The 20,729-nt window shown below is 35.0% G+C and overlaps 1 long non-coding RNA gene across 2 annotated transcripts in view; it reads left to right on the forward strand.

Moving 5' to 3' along the window:
- The first annotated feature begins 11,873 nt into the window (after positions 1-11,873).
- The window catches only part of LOC141373682 (uncharacterized), a 101,110-nt gene continuing 92,254 nt past the window's right edge, over positions 11,874-20,729 (forward strand). For both annotated transcript variants that reach the window (XR_012379929.1, XR_012379928.1), the window contains exon 1: positions 11,874-12,043. This is a non-coding gene — a long non-coding RNA (uncharacterized lncRNA). The remainder of the gene's footprint in view (positions 12,044-20,729) is intronic.

The raw sequence follows: 20,729 nt of genomic DNA on the forward strand, positions 1-20,729 counted from the left end.
TCCCCTAGCGCTGGAGTTCTCCCATTTTCCTTGATGGGTAAACTTGGTCTTGGCTTATTGGCTGTTCGTGCTGATTTTCTGGGGGAGGGGCCTGTTGCTGAGGTTCCCAAATGTCTTTGCCGGAGGCAGAATTGCCCCGCCCTTGTCCGACCGGGCTACACAAGCTGCTGGGGTTTGCTCTCAGGAGCTTTTGTTCCCTGCAATCTCTCGTACAGCTTTGGAGGACCAGGGTGAAAATGGTGGCCTCCCACTCTCTGCCCGGAGGAGCTGAGAACTCGGGACCCCGCTCCTCAGTGCGCCCCCAGAGAAAAGCAGTCAATCACTCCCTTGTCCCCGGTCTCCGGCCGCACTGTGTGCTCACCCTGCCTGTGACCGAGCGTCTCTATCTCTGGCACCCGACCCTGTGTGGAGTCTCCAAACCCAGCAGATCCCTGCGGTGCGCTCCCACGCTGCTCCTCCCTGGGGAGGAAGGGGAGTCTCCCCGGCTCTGCTGCTTGTTGGGTCCCCACTGGAGGTGCAGTGGCCCACCTGGGCCGCAGAACACAGTTTATGGCAACCCCGAGCTGAGAGCCTGCGCCTCGGCTCTGTCTCTGCAACCGACATCCCCGCTCCAATACCTGGGAACTCTGCTGCTCTCAGGCACCCCCGGTCTTTCTGTGACCCCGAGGGTCCTGAGTCCACACTGTCCCGCGAGGTTTCCACCTCCCGCTTAGCCACTGGAGTGACGTTCCTCAGCAGAACCGACTTCTAAAAGTTCCAATTTTGTGCTCCGCGGCTCTAGCACTTGCCAGAAGCGGCCGGCGGAGGCCCCTCCCTCGCCGTCTTTCCTCCCGAATATCGCCTCGGATTCACTTCTCCGCACGTCCTACCTTCCAGAAAGTGGTCACTTCTCTGTTCAGAGAGTTGTTGCTACTCTCTTCTTCGATCTCCTGTTGAGTTCGTAGGTGTTCGGAATGGTTTGATCCCTATTCAGTTGAATTCCTGAGACCAGACGAAATCCAGGTCTCCTACTCCTCCACCATCTTGCTCCGCCCCCCCGTGTTAATGTCTTTTAATATATCACTTATAATTATTCCTTAAGTGTATTTTTTATCTTCTTAATTCATTAACTTCTGCTTTTAAAAAAAACGTGTATTATTTCCCTTTTTTAAACCTCTATTATAGTTCTTAGCAAAAACACACATAAACAAATGAAACAAAATAATAAAGCTTTCTAACTTTCACCTTCGTCTCGTTTGCCGTAGGTAGTGTTTGATATGGTTCTTTTTACTTGAGAACTTTGAGTCAATTGCTTTTAAGCATATATCTGTTATGCAAATACCTGTTCTTAAATCTGAGTGACTTTTGTTTTTAAGATACTTGAGCTCAAGACTTTTAAATGTATGATGTTTATTATCACACAAATATTTTATTTTATTTTTTTAAATAATTTTTATTGTTATGTTAATCACCATGCATTACATCATTAGTTTTTGATGTAGTGTTCCATGATTCATTGTTTGTGCATAACACCCAGTGTTCCATGCAGAATGTGCCCTCTTTAATACCCATCACCAGGCTAACCCATCCCCCACCCTCCTCCCCTCTAGAACCCTCAGTTTGTTTTTCAGAGTCCATCGTCCCTAATGGATCGTCTCCCCCTCCGACTTATCATAGGAATGTTTGGTCTAAAATCTGCCACATCACTTTATGAAATTGAGTATAATTCTACATACAATAAAATAAAATATCCTACTTTCTTGCTTCAGTGAGTTTTGAAAATTGTATGCATCCACATACCCACAACTCAAAAGCAGAGATAGAAATTATCCCATACCCTTTCCAATCAAATTTCCAAACCTGCAAAAGCAACCACATTCTGACTTGTAACATCAAGTCTCGTTTTGCTATATTCTATTAGTCTGCATAATGTTTTTGAAATTCATCCACATTGTTACGTGTATGAATAGATTGCTTCATATAGTAGCTGAATAGTGTTGTGCTATATAAATATACCTAAATTTGTCCTTTCTCCCGTTGATAGGCATTTACTTGTGTCCAATATGAATTGTTATGGGCTGAATTTTATCTATCCAAATGAAGCCCTAATTGCTAATACTTCAGAATGTAACTGTACTTGGAGATAGGGCCTTTGAAGAGATGATTAAGTTAAAATGAGGTCACCTGAGTGGGCCTTACTCCAATCTGACTGCTATCTTATAAGAAGTTTGGACATATCAGAAACACCTCAGTACATGTGCACTGAGGAAAGACCATATGGGGACACAGTGAGAAAACAGTCAGCCATCTGCAAGCCAAGGAGGTAAGCCTCAGAAGAAACCAAACCTGCTGACACCTTGATCTTGGACTTCTGGTCTCCAGAACTAGGAGAAAATAATTTATTTTGTTTAGATCACTCAGTCTGTGGTATTTTGTTTATGGCAGTTCTAGCAAACCAATACATAGATCAAGCTGCCATGAACATCTTGACACCTTTTTTTTTTTTTGACATATGTTTTCTTTTCTCTTGAGTGAATACCTTGGAGTGGAATTGGATTTATGTCTAATTAGAAAAAAATTGCCAGACTTTTCTCCAAAATGGTTGTATAATTTTACACTCCCATCAGTAATGCATGAAAGTTCCAGTTGTTCTATATTCCTGCTGATGTTTGGTGTCAGTCTTTTTATTTGAACCATTCTAGTGGGTATAAGATGGTGTTTCCTTTGGTTTTAATTTGCTTTTTCTTGAAGACTAATAACATGGAACACCTTTTCGTATGCTTATTTGCCGTTTATTTAGCTTTTTGTTATGTTTTGTTATCTCTTCAGTTTATCTATTTTTGAGTAGTTCTATTTAATTTGAATAGCTTTATAGATTTATGGAAATTCTGTATTAAATATATTTAAAAATGATGTAATTTGTTAGATACATGTATTAGAAGTACTTTTTCCTAATCAATATCTTTTCTATTCAGTTTAATGTTTATTTTTGATCAACAGTAAAGTTTAACTTTGGTGACAAATATATACTTTTTCTTTTATGGTTAATCTTTTTTATATCCTATCCAGCGCATCTAACCCTACCCTGAGATTGCAAAGATATTATCCTATGTTTTCTTCTAGAAGATTTATGGCCTAGGCTTTTGTTTTTAGTTCTGTGCTGCATCCTGTACTAATTTTTTGAGTGTGGAGTAAAATGGCTTCAACATCGTTCTTTAAAAGGACTTACACTATTCTTCTGCTCACCCTTCAGACTGAATTTCAAACAAAAAGAAAAATTTTGATAAAAATTGGCATTTTTTTCCTTATCCCATTTATAGTAAATTCCCCTTGTCCTGCGGCTTCTCCTGGGATAAGAGCCATGTGGATTTCTACTCTCTCTCCTATGAAGAGCTAGTCACTTTCTGAAATTTAAGTTCATTTAAGTTTTATATTTTTGGCTCTCTAGCATTTTTTTTTGTTCTAATTCTTGTGTTGGTTTTAGTAAGGAGAGAACTTATTTAAAGGAATTATTGTTTTATATTTTTGGCTCTCTAGCATTTTTTTTTGTTCCAATTCTTGTGTTGGTTTTAGTAAGGAGAGAACTTATTTAAAGGAATTATTGTAAGGTTGATGGAAAATATTATTGCAATAGGGCAAGGGACCTATTGAAATCAGGAAACTACTCTGACCATGAGATCTGACCAAATTCTCTGGTGTGTTTTAATAGTTTGAGTGATCATCTCTTGTGAGACCTAGATCCTTTATAGAGATCCTAGCAGAAAGTGGTATTTTCATATACATTGTTTTCCCTGGTTTTCCATATTTCTCTTTATGCTTTGCTATTTGGTTTATTTTTCTTACTTGGAGTCTTGAAAGATATATACATCATTTTTATTTTTTCTAGTATTATTGTTACAAATTTAATTAACATAACCAAATGTATATTTGTCACCACTTTTAGAAATAGTTTCATTACATTTCACATACCTTCCCCTATTATTTCAAACTTCCAAAGCTTTATTATAAACCCTGAAATAGTTGTTAAATAGAACACTATTTTATTACCTACAATCTATTTAAAACTTTATAATATTTATGTTATTTAATATTACCTTAAAGCTTTTTTAGCCTTTTATATTTTAATAAATCCAATGATCATTGCTACATTTTTTCTATAATGTGGCTTCTCATTACTAGATTGATTTTGAGGTTCCCCATGGTTAGCTGGATTAATGTTCAGCTGGAAATAAAGTTAATTATTTTTTAGAAGAGTATATAGGTAGCATATCTCTGATCTACTACATGTTCAAGACTATTTTCTTAATATATGGCAGGAATCACTTCATTCTTTTTGACAATGAATGTCATTTGGTGGGGGTGGGGTGGGGTGGGGTGGGAGTGTGGGGGGTGGGGTGGGAGTGTAGGGGGAGCCAAAAATTACCACCTAACACACACACACAAAAAACAGTTTTTTTTTCTATCTTGAATACTTGTTCTTTCTCTCTGATTTCCATAGGATGATTTAGTTACATGTTTTAGTAATTTAATAATATATACTCTTAAATTGTTAGTTATAGTATTTTTCTGTGTAGAATTTTTGTATAGTATATTGGAGTGAGGGGGACCACAGAACCAACAATAAAATCAATCTATACAGTGTTTCAAAATGTATTGGATTGGATTGTGCTTCACACCTTGAACAGTATTAGTAAATGCTTTGTTGCTTTTCCTTATTTTTGTAACTTTTTTCTCCTTTGGAGGGAGTAAGTTTTGTTTTCCTTTATTTAATTGTACTTCCCTAGAAAATGTCAACTTCTCTCAATTGATAAACTACCAAATATTGCATCTCTGATAGTAAAAACCACAACTAGGAAACATACATCAAAATATGTATATTTAATTTCACTTTAAAAAAATTAAGTTTAGTATTTTGATTATGTTGGTTAGTTTTATTTTTCAAACATATTTGTATTCAAAGTTTGGAAGATTGAATGGGAAATCACTTAGAAGTTTACGTCTTGCAAATACAGATTCACATTGCATTTTGTTGGTAAATGTCTCCATTTTTCTCCAGATGCTCTAATTTTTATCAGTTTGGCATTTTATTTCCAAAATCCAAATAAATTAGCAAGGCATACAAAGCCCTTCAACACTTGCATACAGTCTGTCTACCCATTTGTCTATCTATCCAGCAAGATCAATCCCTCCATACAACCAATACAAAAATCAAATTCAGTTATTCAAAAAACTCTTTAAGATTCTGTATTCTACCTCAGTGCCTCTATAAATGTTACTCTGTTGCCTAGATTGCTTATCTTTTTTTTTTCCTCATCAGGGACTCAAACTTGTCATCAATGTCCAAATCACATACCATATTCTCCATGGGAAGCATAGGGGGAAAAGTCCTACCCATGTATACCTACTGTATTAGTAGCAATTTTTATGAAGTATTTCAGTTATTTGTACTCTTTGCTAGACTTTGTGCCCCTAGAAATTAAGGATCATGTCTCATTTATCTTTGCTTTCTTAGTGTCTAGCATAAAATATGGCCGTAACAGGTTCAATATTGCTGAATGAATGGACCACAATAGTTTTATGGCTACACAGCTAATTTTCATTAATTATTGAGCCACATTTCTGTACTATTTTTATTAAGTAAATCTAGTTTGAAATTCATCAAAATCTATTTGTCACTAAGGACAGTGAAATAGAGCAAAGGCTTGCAGTTTTTGAGACCCTCAACTTAGTAATAACCTCTCAATACCTTATATTTATCACAGACTCCTCCTCACTCTTCCTTCTTGTTGAACAAGCTTAATATTTTTACACCAAAATATGTAAAACAATATATAACCTAAATATAAGGTACATGTAGAGACATTTAGATGGAGGGGGCTAGCTATGTATTAGTTCTATGAAAACAAATTATTTCATAAGTTTTGTAAGACAGTAGCTTAATCCTAGACTATTCTCTAAAGTATGGCAGGGATAATAGCCACATTGACTAAGGTATGTGTAAAAGATGCATTATCCATGATAGAAACTATGAAAGGTCAGAAAGTCATTATCAGTTAAGAAAGAGGCAAGAAATAGTTGTGGGTGGAACAATAAATTTTCAATATAAGAACAAGAACAACATAATTTTTCTCGGCAGCATGTGATATTTTAGCATATTTCTGCTTAAAGCTGTTTATCTTGCTACTCAAAAGTTTCAACTTGAACTATAGTTGATCCAAAAGCAAGAGATAAATGTTGAAATTGCAATATTGATATTGATTTTTTTTAAATAGAGGAAACAATTATAAAGTTTTCTTGACACTGGATCAAAAGGTCTGATGCTGAATTCTACAGTTCTTAACAGATATCTACTCCATGTCTTTAATCACACAGTATATATTACCAGCTGAAAAAAAGATTTCAAATAAAAAAAAACTCTGCCAAAATTATAAATATATATTTATATAAATACAAAGTGTACATTAATCTTTGCAAAGAGAAACATTAATGAAAACATTGATAAAACTATTAAACTCTAACACTTACTTGTAATTGGTGATTTCAAATTAGAAAAAAGAATTAAAATTATGGCTCATACAACTCTCATGTTTTCATTGTTTCTCTTGGCTGTTGGCAGTAATAAAGTATTGTGTTACCAGGTAACCATCTTTCCTAAGAACCTGTTTTATGATGCCAGTTGTTTTTTGGAATTAAATAACAATTCCAGATAATAACATTTTTCAGTATCTTATCTGGAAACTTTTCTACTCTGGTAAATGTCATTTTAAACTTAATCTCAAATAAGATACTACAATTTATAATATTTAATTGTTGTTCTGTGATTTATTTTGATTTCCAACAGATATATGCTTTTCCCTTATCACTTTAGAAATAAGCCAGTGTATCTTTTTTCTGGTCCTTAAGCGTTCTAAGACTACTTATAAATCCTTAATTATAAAATGGATAGAAAATAAATTTCATGGGATTAGTTACCCTTCCTGCCTTGTTTGTCACTTTTATCCCCAGTTTCTAGAATAGTGGCTAGCACATGGTTAAGTATTCACTAAACATTTGTGGAATAAATAAACAATTGCATGAACTCATATAGAGCAGAATAAATTATTTTCATTCTCATTGTAGAGGCAATTTAAACTAGTCTCTTATAAAAGGATCCTCATTAGTTTTAAAATATTTTGATAATCAGGGATGCTTCAATATGAGTCACCTTCAAAATCGTGATTTAGCTTGTCTACACATGTCCCCCTCTAAAAAGGAACAAAAAATAGCCAAGTCCTTTCTAAAGCCATGTGAGGTGGCCTCCTCACTAAGATATCTTGCAACTTTTAGTTGTTTTGCATTCATATAAAACTCACTGGCAGCAGCTTAGAGCAATGTGAGGACTTGAATTTAAACCTGAGTCAAGCAAGATTTTGAAACAACTTTGCAATATTCTTCTCACATCCTGGATGTTTTGATAATGCTGCTGCCTCTTTCAGAGTTATATCTTGTATTTCAAATGAGATTGAATCCACTATTGTTAGTGAACTACAAAAATTAATTCAGCAATACTATAACATCTATTGTAATGCCAAATAGTTGAAACCTGTTGAGCTTTTTTCAAGTGTTAGAGTTATAACGGACTAGGCAAGGCAATGTTTACTCCAAAATAATTAATTTTCACTCTCTATACTCCATATGTATCTGATATGGCTAAAGAACAGTCTTTATAACATAAAGATCACTTTGCACAAAGAGTGATAAAATTAGCAATATTAAAAATGTCATTCAGTTTATTTATGGATTTGGTATAGAAAATGTAACACTGATGAAAATTAAATGGTTGCTTTATTTTTCTTAACTGCTACTGGTCACAGTGTGTCCTGAAAATATGTGTTACTTTCAAACTGTATAAATTCCCTTGAACAGAGGTAGGAAGATACAGATTGTTATAAATTCCCAGATAATTTTTTAGCTAACAATGAGCAAATTAGACTTTGTGCTACTACTGCTTTTCCTACTGATTTCAATTATCTCTAAGCAGATCCTATAAAGCACAAAGAGCCCTGTAGAAAAATAAACATCCAAAATAGAAGGTTCATGAATGTGCAGCAAGACCTGCTCAAAGACCACAGGGAAGTATACACCTGCCAAAGGTCCAGATAGAGCTGTGAGGTGGTGTCCCTGTAATGACAAAGGCATTGGTAATGCTGATGAGTTCTCCCTAGGGCAAATGAACATGAAGTTAATGGTAGATGAGGGAAGACATTCATTCTTGAGGAGACTGAGAGAACAAAAAGAGGGAAAGAGGCATCATGTTTGAATAATAAGTAGGATTTTAAAATTTTATTGTTGGAAGCATCAAAGAAGTAGTTAATATCAAAGAATCCTTGTCTTTGCTATTTGCTATTGTGGGAGCTTGGGCAACTTACTAATCCTCTCTAAAATTATTCACCTAACAAGGTGATATTGATAACAACATTTTCTTATAATCATTAGGCCATTTAATGTATATTAAGTTTTTAGAATTACTTGGTACATGGTTAATGCTTAATAAACATTTAATAATAAATGTTATGCCTTTTGCTTTGAGTCATTCCTTTTTAATCAAAGCCACTTTCCAAGGCTTATGCATATGCTCCTTGAAGCATATGGCCTCTCAGCGTATATTAGACATATTTGAATGAGTGATATTGTCTTATTGTTTTAGAGCTCTGTAAGATGTTCCCATTCCCCCCTTGTTTATTGCCAGGTAATGGCTAATAATCACCCCATGTGAAAGTACTGTGTATAGTAAGTTATGACATGTTCTCCTGAAACTCTTCTCTCCTCAAAAAGAAGTAAAACAGCACAAATATGTGGTAACAGGTAAAATAACATAAATGAGCTATAGAGTGCTATGGCTATGTATAGGAGAAAAAAATTACTTTGGGCTAGGAGGACAAAATAAGCCACTCAAGGAAGTTATTTATGATCACCTTGATGAATGAGAAGAATTGTCATAGGTAGACTTAAGAAAGCAAATTTCCTTTCTTTCTTTTTAAATTTAAATTCAAGCTAGTTAACATACAGTGTTGTATTCATTTCAGGAGTCGAATTTAGAGATTCATCACTTACATCTAACACCCATTGCTCATCCCAACATGTGCCCTCTTTAATACCCATCACCCATTTAGCCCTTCCTCCCACCCACCTCCCCTTCAGCAACCCTCAGTTTGTGAGAGAACAGATTTTCTAAGTGGAAGGATGACTATGAAAAAAATAAGTATATAGTAAGGAAATAAAAATCTCTCATACTGTAAGAAACTTGGCTTGATTTGCTCACAGGAGGCATATGAATAAAAAGACAGAGATTATGGTAGGAAACTGTAATTGTAGCAGCTAGAATACAGGGAGACAAAACAAGAAACTGATCAGGAGGCTAGTTCATTAATCTATATCAAGATGAAACCATGGATTAATGCCTGAACATAATTTAAAAAGAGAAGAAAATTGCAGGGGAAACTGGAGATGTAAATTTGGAAAGATTTGACTACAAGCTAAAGTATATGCAAAGTCAAGTTGTCTTTGATGATGCCAAGGATTTATATCAGAATAACTGGAAGAAACCTTATTTAATTCTGTATTGATCAACTTAACTTTCTAATGATACCTGTCATGGAAAGCTCCAAATACATGTAATGGATATCCAACTGCATGGATGAATACTTGAATCCCACTTTCTTTTATATATGAGCATTTCAGTGTACCTGAAGGCCAGGAAATATCGTTTCCTTTTCTTTGGGCTAAATATTAAAAACTGTAGCTTAACTTTCCTACAGCAAGATAAGAAAAACAAATCTCTTAGAAAGCCTTCAAAGTTACGCTGAAGCAATATATTGCTATTTTAATTGAAATTTATACATTTATTTTTCTGGTTTTTAATTGATTCAAAAAACTTGTGTATATCATTATGGCATGACGTATATTTTTCCATTTTGCATTATTGGTAATACTAAAATTCACATCTAATTAACATATGCCATTTGAATCCTGCATTAAGACTACAACTTAAATATCACGGTTATAGAAAGAAAACGTGTTTGTAGATAAGACCCATGATGAATATAGTACTATAATGGCCTTGCCTTTAATTTAGAGAACTGTTTCAACTTCAAGAAGTGAGAAATTATTGAGTAATGATAGAAATAATCCATTCCATACATTAACCCTTTTATCCCTCTTATCGCTCAGAGAGAAAGTCTTAACTAAACATAAAAAAAAAAATAAGTGAAAATTATCAGACTCTTCTAATCATACCTTGCAGAGCTTTAACATCCTCAATCTCTAGAGAACAGCTTAAGTTAGAGCATATTATGTCATACTGCCTGAAGATATTTACACCTCCTCCATGTGTCACATATCCTCTATACCCACATACCTTATCAGAACTGCAAGGAGAGGATGTTATTTCATGTTTCCTGAGAATTTCCTTACAGGAGCTTGCAGGGAGAGTTTTAGATTGCCAGTTTTTACAAACTTGAGGATACCTGTGTACCCTATAAATAGGAGAAGTATTTGAGTTCAGTATCCTTTTCAGAATAAGAAATACAATTTTTGAAAATATACTATGCCCTCAGAAACCCAGTAAACTGTAGAAAACCCTGGCATAGCTTATTAGTGTTTGGGAATATTAGACATTACAATCTGATCCAATCTAACAACTTGTTTTGTGTTATTTGTTTATTAGTATGCATTTTTAGTTCATGTTGCATAAATATTTTAAATATTAACTTCATGTAGATGCTATGAAAATAATTACATATTTATTTGTATACCCAATATATTTGTGAAACTACTTAGAAATTTTGGATTAATTAGCTATTTTATAGTTAGCTATTTCCACTTACAGTTTTTTCCTTGCTACTTTCACTCCTATTCATTTTCCTTTAATATATTATCATTTTAGATTTATTATTTTTCTGTCAAACAGCAGTTACTTTAAATGAATATTAGGAAGTGATTACGGAATAGAGCATCATGTGGGTACAATTCTAGTTTCATATGGAAAAAAGTGGTACTCCATATTATGCCAATTTACTTTACACAGACCCAGGCCCTTCCTGATATTTTAAAGCAAATACTGTAAGTTGGCCTTTAATTAAAATATATGTGGAACAGGTTTAAATGCTTTTATTTGCAGTTCAAAGATCTATAGACCATGTTACGCCTTCATGAAAATGATAAAACTTATATATGATCCAGGATACATCTTGAATAACCTTACTATGAGACTTCCAGAATAAATTATTTTTTAAAGAATTTTGGTTACTTAAAAACTATGGTGAAATATTATATTCAATTAAGGTAACATCTTTTGAGCCAGTCCATGTCATGGATGGAGAATTAAAGTGTTTACCCAAGGGAACCTACCAAGACAATTCTCAAGGTCATATTCTGGAAAACATGTTGTTTGGAACTTCCCATTTCAATTGTTAAGGGGGACTTAAAAGTAAACCACAGCCATGAAATTGAAAATATTATGCTCATTTTCCTCTAAGATATGTCATCGCAGTATCTGTCTCCATTAATCAAAATTGAAATTCAAAGAAATTTCTTATATGAGCGTTCTGGGTTATTTTTTTTTAATTTTATTTATTTATTTGACAGAGAGAGAGAGAGAGACAGCAAGAGAGAATACAAGCAGGGGGAGTGGGAGAGGGAGAAGCAGGCTCCCTGCCGAGCAGGGATCCTGATGCAGGGCTTGATCCCAGGACCCTGGGATCATGACCTGAGCCGAAGGCAGACACTTAACGACTGAGCCACCCAGGCGCCCCAGTGTTCTGTTGTATATAGTCCATTATGACATCTTCTCTTTTATCAGAGTACATAAGTAGAAAATATCTCAGGTTAGAATTACTGTTAACCACCCTCTTCTTTATTGTGCCCCCTCTCTCTCTTCCTCCTTCCCTCTCTTTCTCTGTATCTGTCTCCCTGCATGTATATATATACGTATGGGTGTATAGATAGATACAGAGGAGTATCACGCAACCAGTTGCCTCTTACAAATATGAGAACCATTCCAAGAACTTTGCCTTTAACAAGAAAGGTAAACAAACAGTAAGTTCTACTGTGTATCCATAGATAATTTCCTGTAATGGGTTTATGTTTGTTTCACTCCCAATGACAATGTTTGTTAATTCATGTTACTTAAAAATAAGGTGGATTTTTCAGTAAAGTAGATCAAATGAGTACCATTATTCATAATAAACCAGTGCCATATGTGCCATTTTCAAAGTTTTGTATTTAGCCCTTATAATACACAAGCAATATTTTAGCTTTCAAAAATTTTTAAATAGTGTTTACCTGGCTGTCACTGGGAACATGTTTGTCAGATATGTGAACTACTGAATTTCTAATGGGTAAATTTAAATATAGTGATCCCTAACTTGGGCTCTTTAAACAAAATTAATATGGAATAAAAATATCAATAGCATACTAAATTAAGAAATTGAAAAAATATACATAGATTTGTAAAGGAGAATGATGGGTATTATTGGAAAATGTCATCTTTTGCTTATAAATTATTTGTATTTGCTATCTGCATTGATCAAATTTGCCAAGTAGTGACCATTCTCATTTATATATGTTTGACAAAGCCAGAGAATCTATGAAAAATCAGGCCAGGACATAAAACCCTGGTCTTACTGTCACTAGATCATGAAATTTCTGTGGTAATGAACAAGGCCGACCGGCTAGAGGCCACAGTAAAAGTGTGGACTAATATTTATTTAACAATATTCTAAATTTCAGCACTCATATGTTTGCTTAACTGCTGGGCTGAAAGGAAATACTGTTGTTAACTTACTGACTCTTAATTCTCATTGTGTAATGTAGTAAGCGCACAAAGAACTCCCAACATATCATCAATGTCATTTATTTGTCCTAAGTAGAAATCAGAGGACCTCAGAAACTACTGTTAAGTGTAATAATCATATGCCACGATAAAGATACTCTGAATAGCAAACTGTTTCACTATAAGGTGATAATGTATTCCTCAGAGTCTTTTGTAATTATGGGTTGTGCTGGATTCTGAACAGAATGGGGTCATTGTCCCCTCGTATACCTCTTACTCTGCTTCGACCCCACCGAGCTGGCTTACTTGCAGAGCCTTAAGTGTACTATTATATTTATACTTCTTCCATGTGTTTCCTCTGCCAGAACAACTCTCATAAAACTTTCATTAGTTCAGTCTTACTTGTCCTTCAGTACTCAGCATCATCTTTTCTGCCATTTAGCAGAATCTGTTTCTTCTCTGATACAATTCTATCATTCTGTATACACCTCTATTACCCAATTAATCGTAATGCATTCTAAGTAAACTTTAATTGATATACTTTTCTCAATAAACTCTCCAAAACGAAGAGAAGAGTTCATGTTTGTATCCTTAAAAAGACATTCATTATTTCAATAAATAAGTGAAGGGGTGAGTTATATCCAATATAATCTTCTAGCACCTTATGTTTCTTGATATCTTTAATATAAATCTATAAACACAAGGATTCCTCCTAAATTTTAATGCATGTATGTTTTTAATAATATTTTATAATAATAATTATTATTTTAATTTTGGAGGCATTTGCACTGTTCTCATCATATTAATTACTTTACAAACTACTTTATCTAATGTGGTCCTTGCAACAATCCCTTAAGATGGCTATTGTTAACTATTTCCATGTTAGAGATGATAAAAGCGAAACTATTTATTTATTTATTTATTTATTTATTTATTTATTTATTTAGTGTGCATGGGGGGAGGGGCAGAGGAAGAAGGAAAAAGAGAATCTTTTTTTTTTAAGATTTTATTTATTTATTTGACAGAGAGAGACACAGCGAGAGAGGGAACACAAGCAGAGGGAGTGGGAGAGGGAGAAGCAGGCTTCCCGCTGAGCAGGGAGCCCGATGGAGGGCTCGATCTCACGACCCTGAGATCATGACCTGAGCTGAAATCAAGAGTTGGATGCTTAACCCACTGAGCCACCAAGGTGCCCCAAGTGAAACTTAGTTTAAAAGATTTTGTTAAATATTTCAAAACTTGGAGCTCATAAGTAAAAGAGCTGCACTAAAATCTAGCTCTCTCAGAAAACAAAGTCTGTCTCTTGGGAACTATAAATTTAAGATATCCGTTCCCAATAAAATCTCACCTAGCTTTTCCAGCAAGTCTATCATTTTAAGATAGGCTTGCAGTGTCAGCCCTAATGGAGCTGATGTTTGTGTTAAGACTTTCATTTCCTAACACTCCAAAAGCTACAAACCTCCAAGTTACCAATGTGTCATTGCATTATATAAAGAATTCAAAGCACAAAAGCCCTGACTTCTTCCTGCAAAAGTAAATAAAATGCAACCTTCCCTGACTCATTTGTCATACTTTGTTATCTGGCCCTAAATCAGTACTCCGTAAGTTTCAATGTGAAAGCAGTTCTTCCAGATTCTAATTACAGCTCCTCCCTCCATAAGTCCCAGGCATGTTTCTAAGGAGCTGGATCAAGTGACAAACGTCTAAAGGAGATAACAAACAACCTTTTTCTTATCTCATCATCCCAAATATACCCTCACTCTGTCGCCAAAAACCTTATTGGAAGTTTTTTTATGTAAATTGACTTGGTTGAATTTCTTTACTCTGTGAAATCTCACCAGTTCACCAGTTATATCTGGCCTATCTACCTTTCACCAGTGATTCATCGGCTCCTAAGCTCCTAAACTACTGTGGGCCACATTTTGGGTACTCATTAAATATTTGTTGAATGAATGGATGAATGGAGTGCATTTTTCAAACCGTATCTTTGCAATGACACCACCCTTGTTCTGGTTAGGGTACTCTTTCCCTCTTCATTTCCACCAGTGTAATCTTTCCCCCTTCCAACACTAGCACACACATACATGCACACACAGAAATACACACTCAGAAAGTGATATATGGAAAGGGAAACATTGTATTCAGAGTTATTTAAATAAACTCTTTTAAACAAGGGCTAGCTACATTTTCCTAACCTCTATAGTTTATTTGACGTTGTTCATTCTGTTTAGAATACATTTCTAACTATCTTTACCATTTTACCTATTTTTAAAAATAATAAGACATATGTCATACACCAGCTTTGCTCTGATGCATTCTCTGATTTCCCAAAAAAGAAAAAAAATCTTGAAAAAATGTCTCATTTTGAAACTTCGGATTTGTCACTGAAGAGGAATTATGCTAATAATTAACTTTGATTAGAGATAACTCAATGATTAGAACATTAGAAAGCATAGTAAATTATTTACAGGAGATGAATTGAACCAGAGCTACTGAGTGTTGAAAGAAAAAGCAGTGTATTTTTTATGATGGTTGTAGATAAGGTATAAGGAAATCAAGAGGTTAAATTGAGGAATATGTTGTGTTCAACAAAAAAACAAACTTCAGAAGTGGCATTAAAGACAGTGGATGAGCACTGGGTGTTTTATGTAAGTGATGAATCACTGAATTCTACTCCTGAAACCAATACCACGCTATATGTTAATTAATTTGAATTTAAATAAAAACTTGAGCCAAACAAAGACAGTGGATGTCTGAAGAAGCCAGTGGATTAGAGACAGAGCAAACTGATGTCCAGGTAACGCTAAGATTCCAGTAACAACTAACCAGAGTTCAGTAGTAGAAGCTTCGGAAGCTCGGAGCATGGTAGTGCTGTGAGACAAAAAGGCTGAATGTTGCTGTAGTATTATTCTTAAAGTCAACAACATCTTTTCTTTGGGGACTGCTAGAATTTAAAAACTATCATCTACTCCTGAAATAAATTTACGATTTTATGGTCAAAATTCTCAAGATTAAGAAAATTTATTACTAGGTTATTTATGTTTGGTCTTTTGGTAACTAGTTTTAGATAGTTTTTTTCAGGCCATTTTCTGGTCTACAAGGATAAAACAACAACAATAAAAAGATTCGTATTTTGGAAGTTACTCAGTATCACCCGAACATGTTGACCTAATAATTTCTTTCTTGGCTTTAGCTTCTTTTATCCTAATAATTAAACCTTGTTTAGCCTTTAGCAGCACATATTACTAGATAAGAAATATAGTTTTATACAATTATTTTTGTTGTACTTATTTCATATGATGACTGATAAAAATCAGCATAAGGATACAGTGGGTAGGATGTGTACCTAAACAGTGGAGCCTAGATCCCTTGCTCTTCCACTTCTTGAAGAACATTACAGTGCCCAAATTTTCTTCTCCTCTAAAAATTGCTGGCCTACCTCTAGAGTCTTTTCTCCTTGAGAAGGTAGATAGACCCATACCAAAAAATAATGGTTTTGGAAATCCAGTAGAACTTTTATGTAAAATTCTCTGTTAAATGTATAATAAACTCAGCTCCAAAGATAGCTCAGGAGCTATTGAAATGGTTCAGTTCTTCACATCCATAAGTTTGGAAACTATAAGAAAAATCTATGAGAACATGCAACAATCATGCTAAATCTAAATATTTTCTTAGCATAATCACCTCCCACATTTAAAAAATTAATATTTGGAGGGTATTGGGGAATAGAATGTCATAGCCAAGGAAGCACCTTACAATGCAGTTCAAATTTTAGATATAAAAGGAATTTTGAATGCAAAACAGCACTTCACCCTTTGCTCTGATTTAAGTCAATATATTTAGTTCATTTTGAAATGTCACTTGGAACTGTATGTATATAGCTTATGTATATAAAAAACCAAGATGGGCATAACTGTAAAGGGTTGAGACACCCTCTGTTAGATCATTATTGAAGATGTGAAGAGCTGTTATGCTTTCCTTAGGAAAAAAGTATTTTCTGAATATACTGTTAGTGACAGTACACACTACCATGAACTTAAAATAATAGAAATTTATTATCTTGCAATTCTCTAGATTAGAATTCCAGCATGGATATCATTTATTGGGATAAAAATCAAGTTGTTAAATAGGTGATTGAGATTAGGAAGTGCACTTGTTTTGATGAGCACTGGCTGTTGTATGGAAGTATTGAATCACTATATTGTACACCTTAAACTAATATTACACTGTATGTTAACTGGAATTTAAATAAAAACTTAAAATCAAGTTGTTGGGGGGGCACCTGGGTGGTGCGGTTGATTGGGCTTCTGACTCTTGGTTTTAGCTCAGGTCGTGATCTCAGGAGAGATCAAACCCTGTGTGGGGCTCAGCACTCCACACGGTGTCTGCTTGAAACTTTCTTCCTCTGCCTCTGGCCCTCTCCCTGTGTGCTCTCTCTCTCTCTCTCAAATAAATAAATAAATCTTTAAAAAAATAAAATAATAAATTTTAAAAATCAATTTGTTGGCAGGGTTGCTTTCCTTTCTGGAGAGCATAAGGAGAAATCTATATCCATATCTTTTCTAGTTTCAACAGATCACCTGCGTTCCTTGGTTCTTGGCTCCCTTTCTACATCACATCTCCCTCTTCCACTTTGAAGGACACTTGTGATTATACTAGGCCCACTCAGATAATTCAATATAAATCTCTCTGTTTTAAGGTCAGCAATTTTAATTCCAACTGCAATCTAAATCCCCCTTTGCCAGGTAACATAACATAGTCACACATTCCAGGAATTAAGACATCAGCATCTTTGGAGGTGGGCATTCTGCCTGCCATGTTTTATATATCCTCTTTTTTTTTTTCATTTTCCCTGGAAATCAAACTAGAAGTTGATGTCTAGGTCATTCCATATGTTAACTGTATTATGGTTTCAACTGAGCAGCTACTCTCTTCTAAACTAGATAGAGTGCATCTTAACTTGAAAGGTTCTCCTTCCTATCCATTCCTCCCCAAAACTGTCTATGTTTCAGTTGTGGACATAAAGAACACAACATTGCCTTTACATAAGTAATTGAAAAGGAAACTTAAAGTATGTTCAGAAAAGAGGTAGGAAGGTCCAGATGGACTCACTTAAGTCTTCTGTGATGAAGTCAAGTAATCCAAAAAGAAACTTCTCTGAAATTCTCTGCATTTTATTGCAGGAATGTTATGGTTGTTGCTAATAAAATATTTATATATCAAGGAAGCTTCCAAAGGGAGATAACATCATCATCTTTCTTTTTAAAGAACTTTATGAAAAGTTCTTAAAGAATGAGTTTCTTGTTTATGTCAGTTATGAATGTAAACATAATGTCTCCCAGAACAGGAATAGAGTTAAACATATGGTCATTTATTATTGTTAGATGATGAGTTCACAATTAAAAAAAAATTCTTTCTAATAATTTGAGATCTTGTTCAGTCCTTTTAATTAGTGATTGCTTATCAGAATCACCCAAGAAATATTGGATTTAAGCACCTCATCCTCTCCCCTCCATTGTAACCCTGTCAATATCATGAAGTTTTCTGGTGCATGGAGGATGAGAATTTTGAGTATGGACATCCTTTTAAATAAGTGTTTCAAGGTGATTTTGGTATAGAAAATAGTTAAGAATCAGGTTTATTCATTTATACATAATTTTTAATATAATATGAAAAGTATTGGCAGAGAGCCTTGAGTAGGAAGCCCTCAAGGATCAGATCATGAGTGATCTTACACATTAAATGCTATAAAGCATATATTTTATTCAGTTAACAATAGGGGCTCATTGATGAGTTTTAATAGGTGGAACTTGTATTGGTTATTGTGTTGGTATTGGTCTAAAACCCATTTTAAAGATACCACATACTGTCACCACATGCTATCACCGCTATCTAAATCCTGGTGTCATCAAACTGTTCTTTATTGGACTGGAAATGAAAGTGTGGGATTTGGATATGATTTTGAAATGTTTTCAAGGAAATTATATGAAACATAGTTAAGACTCCCAGGTTTAGTCATATATACACTATAGTAATTCATAAGAAACAACTGAGGATAGGGACTTCATCAAGAAGTTTGCTAACTTGGGGCGCCTGGGTGGCTCAGTCGTTAAGCGTCTGCCTTCGGCTGGGGTCATGATCCCAGGAGGGATCGAGCCCTGCATCGGGCTCCCTGCTCAGTGGGGAGCCTGCTTCTCCCTCTCCCGCTCCCCTGCTTGTGTTCCCTCTCTCGCTGTGTCTCTCTCTGTCAAATAAATAAATAAAATCTTTAAAAAAAAAGTTTGCTAATACAGAAATTCTGATCTTCAACTCAACGTCAATCCAATCTTCTCTGTAAAAGTGCTTACTATTTGTTAAGTTCAGTTCCATATCTTGGCTCTTCTATCCCCTTCCAAGTACCATTGAATCAGAAAATTATCAGAACAGGTTTTGCTTATTAATTAAGTAAAAGTGACAAATATTATAAACCACTAAGAATATCATTGAGTGGCTCTGATAAGTAGAAGAAATACAGGAGAGAGAACTGTGTCACTGCTTAATCTTGTAGAAATGTCAACAGACACTGCCAATAATACCAAAATTCTCATTGATATCACCTCAAAAACTTGTAAAATTGGATAATTGTATTCAGAGTTATTTATATACTTTTTAATCTAACTTGGCCTATCATTACTGTACTTGGCAAACTGGCAGAAAGGTTTTATACTTCGTTATAAATGTAAATGCAAAATACAAATCCTCCTAAGTCCCTATATCATGATGGTAATTCGTTCATTTAACATACATTCATTTAAACAATATATTTATGGGGCACCTGGGCGGCTCAGTCAGTTAAATGGCTGCCTTCAGCCCATGTCATGATCTCAGGGTCCTGGGATAGAGCCCCGGCTCAGCCTCCTTGCTCCGCTGGAGCCTGCTTCCCCCTCTCCCTCTGCTTGCCACTCCTCCTCCTTGCTCTCTCTCTCTGTCAAATAAATAAATGAAATCTTAAAAAATATATATTTATTGGCATATATACATGTTTTACATATATCAAAATATATATCTTCACATATAGATATTTGTGTTTGTGTGTGCGTCTTTGTGCATGTGCGCATGGATGTGTAGGTGATTCAGTGGTTACCAAAACAAGTCTGTCCTCCTACGTCTTTCCTGAACAACCAGCAGTAATATTTTATGTCAGATGATGAAAAGTTCTTTGAAAAATAAAAACTATAGAGCTATTTTAGGATAGGGCAGGATAGGATAGGATGTTTTAATCTAGTGTGAAGGATAAAATACAAAGGAGTAAAACTGATGCCAAAAACCAGTTAAAAGCTATGTGGATTATATCGCAACAAGAGATGTTGGTGCCTTGGACTAGAATGTAGTGGTAGGAATGGTAAGATATGGCATAATTCTGATTCTCTGTGTTAAAGTCATAACTTACAGAATTTGTTCATGTACAGATGCAGTATTGGAGAGAAAGAGATATACAGAGTTGACTCCAAGGGATTCAACCTGAAAAACCAGAAGTATGAAGATGTAATTAACTAAGATGGAGAATATAGTAAGAAAAGCAGGTGTGTGTGTGTGTGTGTGTGTGTGTGTGTGTGTGTGTGTGTAGGAAAAGTTCAGTTTTGTCTGAAACAGACTCAGATATAGAGAACCGTCTGGTGGTCACCAGAGGGGAGGCAGATGGGGGGATGGGCAAAATAGGGGAAGGGGATTAAAAGGTACAATCTTTCCATTGTAAAATAAGTAGCACCTGGGGATACAATGTACCGCATAGGAAATATAGCTAATAAAATGCAACAACTTCATATGGTGACAAGTGGTAGCTAGATTTATCATGGTGATCACTTTGCAATTTATGTAAGTGTTGAATCATTATGTTTTATACCTGAAATAATACAGTTGGCCCTTCAAACACAGATTTGAAATGTGGGGGGTACGTTAT

This window comes from Callorhinus ursinus, unplaced genomic scaffold (assembly GCF_003265705.2).
Source record: "Callorhinus ursinus isolate GAN/ISIS: 27379988/994484 unplaced genomic scaffold, GSC_fseal_2.0 scaffold11, whole genome shotgun sequence".
NCBI classification, from domain to species: Eukaryota; Metazoa; Chordata; class Mammalia; order Carnivora; family Otariidae; genus Callorhinus; species Callorhinus ursinus.